Source organism: Ambystoma mexicanum, chromosome 5q (assembly GCF_040938575.1).
Source record: "Ambystoma mexicanum isolate Mex_15411 chromosome 5q, UKY_AmexF1_1, whole genome shotgun sequence".
In the NCBI taxonomy this organism is placed as follows: Eukaryota; Metazoa; Chordata; class Amphibia; order Caudata; family Ambystomatidae; genus Ambystoma; species Ambystoma mexicanum.
In genome coordinates, this window is record NC_090933.1 from 354,880,982 (window position 1) to 354,888,710 (window position 7,729).

At 43.5% G+C, this 7,729-nt stretch overlaps 1 long non-coding RNA gene across 2 annotated transcripts in view; it reads right to left on the minus strand.

Moving 5' to 3' along the window:
- LOC138498578 (uncharacterized) overlaps positions 1-6,383 on the minus strand; it is a 31,523-nt gene extending 25,140 nt beyond the window's left edge. The window contains exons 1-4 of one of the 2 annotated variants that reach the window (XR_011278761.1): positions 6,325-6,383; positions 5,911-6,223; positions 5,740-5,817; positions 5,381-5,643 (exon numbers count right to left, since the gene is read on the minus strand). This is a non-coding gene — a long non-coding RNA (uncharacterized lncRNA). Of the gene's footprint in view, positions 1-5,380; positions 5,644-5,739; positions 6,224-6,324 lie in introns of both variants that reach the window. The other variant, XR_011278760.1, reaches the window with a different exon arrangement.
- Between the last annotated feature and the right edge of the window lie 1,346 nt (positions 6,384-7,729).

A 7,729-nucleotide genomic window follows, 5' to 3' on the forward strand; every position in this document is an offset into this window, starting at 1 on the left:
GGACAAAGTCATTCCAAAAAAGGCTCCACCTGACCGAGCTTGGCCGTGCTCGAGTGCTCCGGCGACCTAGACCATGTGCCTACCCTTTCTCCATTGAGGTGAGACCCCTTTCAACCCTTGGCTGCGACTCCCCTGCCCCTTCTCCTCTACCGCAACTATGGTCCGGTCCAAGTAACCCTCGAACCGTTTTACCTGCCACTCCCCACCCTGTACAGGCATTCACATCCCGACACTGGACTCCTTGTAGCCCCACTCACAATTCACCCGACCGATACCTGTGCGCAGTGACTCTTGCCGCACAAAATCTGCACGCCTTCGAGTCTCCGAATCCATCGCTGCACCATCTCCAACACTGCCGCGAACAATACCTTGCAGTACTGAAACCCTAGTCCTTGCACGACTTACCGCTCCTCCCTTCTCTAGTGCTCCGTGGATGAACACTCATATGTCGGAAAAAACATCAACTTGCAAATTATTTTGTCTTGCGCTTCACAGGAATCCTCTAATGAAACCTCTCTGCACTAACTGCTTGACTATTTGTCCCCTATTCTGTCCTAGCCTGCGGCTCGCGCTTCCTCATGTTTCCTGCCATACCTCGGTGTAACCACCTGTGCCCATAGTCTCTGCTTGCCATACCCATTCTGTAAACAGGCTCATTTGAGCCCAGTGCCTGTTTGCTAACTTGCTCAATCAATGCCAGTGTCTCAATGCTCGATTGCCCACACTTATCATGTTAGCCTGCGCCCTCCACTGATTACCTATACATGTACTGCTTGATTGCCTACCTGTACATATTTACTGTCTGCCAACTCTGCCAAACTGATCTGAATAAGCATGGCTAGTGCCTCTCATTGATCCGTATTGATTGCTCAGTGTCTGATTGACTGCCTTTTTAACTATATTTACTGTCTGCCAAGCTGCGCTGAATAAGTATGGCCAGTGCCTCTTATTGATCCGTACTGAGTGCTCACTGTTTGATTGACTGCCTTTTTGACCATATCTACTGTCTGCCAAGTTGTTCTGAACAAGTACGGCTAGTGCCTTTTATTGATCCGTACTGATTGCTCAGTGTTTTGATTGACTGCCTCTTTGACCATAGTTACTGTCTGCCAAGCTGTTCTGAATAAGTATGGCTAGTGCCTCATATTGATTGCTACCATTGCCACTATTCGTATCACCTAGCCTATGACGTACTCTCAGCCTCAGCCTCACTTGATTATCTGACCCTTGCCTTTGTTGCTACTACCTCAGCCACCTAACTTATTAACTCCTAGAAAGTGCTAGAATGTGCCCCACCACCACATGCTAGCATGCGTCCGATAGCTGCCAGCCAGACAGTCCACATTATCATGTTCCTACAAAACATTATGCTCTACACCATGTTACAACACTCACCTATCCCGACACACACCTCCAAATTACATAATACCACTACTACTAGACTACTCCCAGACACAAATGACCTCATATCCCCACCACCTAGCGATCCCTGCTCAACTACAGATAGGAACCTACATCTCATAGCCAGATTAGCCAAAATCTATGAGCTCCCCATCAGCTCTATCCCTAAAACAATAGGATCAAGGACTAAGTCAACCCGGCCCTGCCAAACTAATATAAACCTGTACCCAGCTCCTAACTCTGACCCTATGCCAATAAAGAGCTTAGCTAAACATAGTAAACTTAAATCTTCACAAATCAGACACACAACCATGACCACTACTGTGAATTCTCTGATCAAGGGAGCACTAATTAACTCAAGATCTCTGGTAGCACATGCCACAGAAATTGCTGACTTAATTATTAGTGAAGACTTAGACTTCCTTGCTATCACCGAGACCTGGCTACACCCTGCAGCAGGCCCCATGCTCATGCTAACAGTCCCGGATGGCTACTCCAAATTGAGACAAGACAGATCAAAATCCAGAGGAGGTGGTATCGCCATTATCCATAAATGTAGCCTCCCTATGAGAACAATCACTCCTATAGATGTCCTTTCATGCGAACTACTATCTATTAAAGTCCCTCTCTCTAATGCCCAGACCCTTAATATCCAATTGATCTACTGCCCTCCAGGCCCTCCCGGAACCTTTGAGGATGACATTAACTCTATTTTGTCCAATAACCTCAAAAGCTCTACTCAGGTACTTGTACTTGGAGACTTTAACATGGGTTTTAATGACCCTTTAGACCAGCTCGTCCTTACCACACGCAATACCTTCTCAGAACTAGGCTTTACCCAAAGAAGTAATGCACCTACCCACAACAAAGGTAGAATACTCGATTGGGTGGCAGATTATAACTGCCAAGCCAATATCCTCACCATCTCACCCCTAGCTTGGACTGACCACCACCTTGTGTCTTTTATGCTCTCTACCAACAGGCCCCCACCACTACCTGCTATCAGGGCTCAACCTACGCTAACCAGAAATAAAAAGAGTATCACTGTGGATAGGATTATCCCGACTTTACTCCCTACCCTCAACTCGCTCGCTGACAACAAAGATCCGGAGATCCTGGTCGAAGAATATAATAAAATTATGACCACCTCTTTGGATTTGAGTGCCCCCCTCAAACTCAGACCATGCAAGCTTAAAACCCATTTGAATAAATGGTTTACTCCTTTCCTAAAAAACTTAAGGCAACAAAAAAGAAGCTGCGAGGCTGCATGGAAAAAACTACCATCAGCTGCCAAAAAACTTAAACTCACTAAACTTTCTTCCCTCTACAAAAAAGAAATATGTCAAGCAAAACGTATATCCTTCGATACGCGTATATCCCAGGCCAAATCTAACATGAAAGAACTATTCTCTATTCTCAAAGAACTAGAGACCCCCATACCTCCCCCTGACACCTGCATCAAAGATAAAAAAAATGGTGTTCAGAGATCCAAAACGCACTAGCCAATAAAATATCCACTTTACAAAATAACATTTCTAGCAAAAGAGCCTCTCTAAATGACCCCACCCAATCCAAAATATTCGAGAGTAGCACTGCTAACGAATCCACCCGCTTCAACTTCTCCAAAGTCTCTATTCTTGAAGTAGAAAGAATTATCTTGTCCCTGAAGCCATCCAATTGCCAGGGCGCTCTCTGCCCTGCACAGCTCATCAAAGATGCAGCCCGAGACCTCTCTCCTTTCATTACAAAGCTAATTAATGCATCCTTTTTCACTGGAGCTATCCCTACCAATCTTAAACAATTTTGGGTACTCCCACTCTTAAAAAAACCTACTCTTGATCCATCTACACCAACTAACTACAGGCCAATTACAACAGTACCCTTTCTTCTAAAAATATTGGACAAGGTCGCCTATGTACAAATTCAAAAACACCTCGAAGTACACCACCTACTGGGAACCAGACAATCAGCCTTCTGCCCTCAGCACGGAACAGAGACCGCTCTTATCAATCTCAAGACTCAGGTTGACGAGCTTAAAGACAACGGCAAAGCTGCCCTACTCCTCCTCCTAGACCTTTCGGCCGCATTTGACTTGGTTGATCACACCATACTTTGCAACCACCTCAACACAGTGCCACACTTTTCTGACAATGCAATTACATGAATTAGATCCTTCCTAAATGGTAGAACCATGAGGGTTTTTTCTCCCACAGCAGCGGTGTGCCCCAAGGCTCTTGTGTCTCGCCCACATTGTACAACATTTTTACCAAGCCCCTCTTCGAGGATCTGGATCATCTCAGTATCACCTACACTAACTATGCAGATGATACCCAGATCCTCCTCTAGCTTTCTGGGGATTATGAAGCGGATTTGGCCTTGGTGAATAAGGTGTACATCATCATCCAGGCATGGATGGCCATGCGTGGTCTATGCCTGAATGATGATCACTGAACTTATCATCTTGGGCACCACTTCCAGTCTAAAAAAACTAGGACTCGCTTACTCCTCTTTCACAATTGATGGTAACAGTATCAAAGTTGGACATGAGGTAAAAACACTCGGTTTTTATCTTGATTCAAACCTCACATTCAGCAAACAAGTTAACTCGCTAGCGTCCTCCACGGCCTATATGTGTAAACGTATCCGCACAGCTAAGCCATTTCTATCTGACACTAGCTGCACTGTCCTAGCCAGAGCACTCATCTTATCTCGCCTGGACTATTGCAATGCTCTTTATTTGAGGTCAACTAAAGCTACTATCAGAAAAACCCAAACTCTCCAAAATAATGCTCTTAGAGCAGCATTAGGCATCTCCAGAAGAGAGCACATCTCTGAGACTAGCCGACAGGAGAACTGGCTTCCAACTAATGAGAAAATCCTCCTGAAAACTCTATCACTTACGCACAAATCCCTTAATAATGCTGCACCTACCTACTTGGTTGACAGATTCCACAGACAGATATCTTTGAGGCAGTCGAGAAATGCCTATAAATATTGCCTCTCTTTTCCCAAGTTTAATCGCTCTACAATCGGTGGTAATAGCTTCCTGGTGAAAGCAGCTAAACTGTGGAACTCCCTACCTCCCACTTTGAGAACTGACCTACCCTATCAAAATTTCAAAACTAATTCCATCTTGTGGCTCAAAGCAAATGCCCGTTAAACACAGTATGTAGCTAGGACTCATTGCCCAGATTCAATGCTACTTCTCTCCAGATGTATACTTGATCGCTTTTACCCAATCATGACCCATTCCTGTATATACTGCTGATGTAAGTAAGTTGTATGTATCATTTACTCTCCTGTTGCACCTGTCTTCTGTAAATAGGTCTTACCTGTATATACTTTATATGTAATACCTGTCTGTAAATATTTACACTGCTGTAACTAAGCCTTGCATATACTTGTAACCGCTGCGCCCTGTTACCTGAGGGCATGTCGCGCATTATAAATAATAAAACAAAAAAACAACAAACAAACATATAACCAACTTTATCGCGATCTGTATGAAAATAGGCACCCTTAAAGGCGAATTGTATGGAACAGGAGTCTAAAAACTCCTTTACCTTATGGGGGTTACCATCAAATTGCCCCCCTGGTAAAGGACCTGGTGGGACCTCCGAACAATGTGGTGTACGGTTACCCTGTTGTAACTGCAATTGCTGCTGTCTCAAGGCTGCAGTATCTTGCTGTTGCTGCTGCTGTTGCTGCTGCTGTATATTAATATTTTCCTGTTTTAGTTGCTGTACTTCTGCGGTTAAAGATTGGACTGCAGTGATTAACTGCTATATCTGTTGGGCTTGTTGGGGGTCCATTATGACCGAATAGCTCTTGCAACGCCTATGGCGTTCAGATGCCTTCTCGGTACTGTGGGCGTAGCTATCTGTAACCTCTGTAACAAACCCAACTTTGGGAAGCCTCACAGGTCTTCCAATTATAGCCGCCAATACAGTTAATATTACAATTCTTTGGAAGGTCCTACCTTTTCTTCCAGATGACCTTTCTTGGAGCGATGCACTGGACCAAGAAGTGAGGAAGAATCCCCTTGATACCCCCTGCGCGACTCAGCAGTGTAAACGCTACACCACGGAGGAAGTCCCATGGAAACCCTCGTGGGGGAAAAAACCCTGTGCTGAGCTGCTAGGGAGCGTGGGTCCTGTATCCTCCTACACCAGGCGTTGAGAAGTGTAGACCGTGATTTCCAGTCCTCAGGAAGGATGATGGTAATTCATCAGTTCTGCCCAGCTGTAGGTGTGTGAAGTAAATATGATTATCACAGGAAGAGCTGCTGGAGCTTTTTTAGAAAGAAAGTCACTTCTGATGAAACTACAGAGCCCTTACCCTAGATGGAAATTTGACAAGATTCTTAGCTTGAATGAAGTGGATCCGAGCTCGCAGAACTCTGCTTTACTAGAAGTACTAATGTCACAAAGACACAAGGGAATGCTCAGACAAAACTGTAGTCTATGTGAAGGTCGGTACTTCTAAAGAAATGAAGAAGGAATTTCTAACCTGAAGGTTGGAATGATTCAAAAAGAATAGCCGCAAAGGATTCTGGGGATGGTAGTTCCCCCGATCTGTGTTTACCGTAATCTTTCCCAAAGGGGCATCATTTCCTGAATAGGGAAAGCAAGATCTACAATGAATCTGAACACACAGAGAGGTCGAGTCGCGGTGATAAGAGAATTGAATAACCGCCTACCAATGAGGTAAGGAAAGGGATCTGACGGAGTCGGGGACTGGGACCTCGAAGGAGAAATCAGCTGATCTGTCGTCACCAAACGCATTCTAGCGAGGAAGTCGCTGCAAGTACAAGCGCGGACTTCTACGGATCAAAAAGAAAAGGAAAAAGTGAGACGAGTAAAGAAGAAGGTTAGAAGTAGATAGAAATGCTAAACAATTGTAAGTTTCCTAAAGCGAACTCACAGAGCGTCTGGCAATCTCTAAGAGAGTAGCTACGCGACGTGATGTCTGTCTTCCATCCATTTAAACTGTTTACTCCTTCTGTAGTGGGCGTAGCTTTCTCCGGATGCAACGTTGCTGCGGTAGACACTTGAATGCTAACGTATCCTGCCTGCAATGCCACATTGAAATGGGTAAAGGGAGCGATCCAGTTCACATCGCGCTGTGTAATGGAGGAAACCATTACAGTGGGTGATGTTATAAGTAGATCCATGTCAGGGTTATGATTCCATTGTTAGGGACAGGTGGCAGTTGGTCACTAGAAGGAAAGAGAAGAGAGAGAGCTTGCTTTCGATTGAGGTTCATAAACCGAGCACACAAACAACAAAACAATGTGACTTAATTTCAACAGTGTGTTTTACATTTAGTTTTACCTCGCTGACTCTAAGGCACATGTATGGTTGTCCCACTGTGTTTGGTGTGGAAAATCACTGTGTGCATTTTGGGAAACATATTTCATTTTGCTCCATATTTTTCATTTTGATTTGTCCATATCACCCTACTGCACATGACTGATTAGGGTTGTGTGTGTGTGTGTGTGTGTATTTGCACTGCAGAAGCTTTTATGCTTTGTGGAATATCTTTCATTTTGCTGAAACTTTCATTTTGTCCCTTCAACACTAGTGCACTTGTATAGCGGTCCTACACAGTGATTGGAGAGGCAGATTGTGCTGTGCATCATGCAGAATATATTTAATTTCCCAGTATAATTTTCATTTAGTTTTGTCTCTCCAGTCATACTCTACTGGACTGAATTGTACTGTATGTGTGTGTGTAGATATTTCTTTATCACTTTGCTGTATAATTTTAATTTAGTTTGTCCCTCCATGCCTACTACATATATCCAGAAATCCTGATACATTTATTTGGCTTTTTAAAGTGAATATCTGGAGTTGAAAATACATTCCTTCCCACATCCACTGAATTTCAAGGGTTTTGTTGCGTTAAATCTGATCACATTAACTCTCTCTTAGCTAAAGTCTTTTCACTGAATTTCATATATAATGTATAATATATATATATATATATATATATTCAGTGACAAAACTTTGTTAAAGGGACGTTATGGTTCCAAGTAAAACCGAAAAACCCTTGGAATTCGCCAGTTATGGTAAGCTAAGCAACCATAACTTGCGCCACCACCGTGCACTGCTAAGCCTAACACCCAGGACATCAAAGATGACATCACAAATGTCATTGATGACATCACTGATGACATCACATGTGCATTTACCTTTCATGAAAAGTCTGTACAAGGGATTCTTAGTGTAATGTTAATACAAAAAGTGTCAAAGATTATTGGAATAAATATCAAGTGCTAATCAGTGCATTAAGCTATGCATTGATATAAATAGCATTCTATTATTAA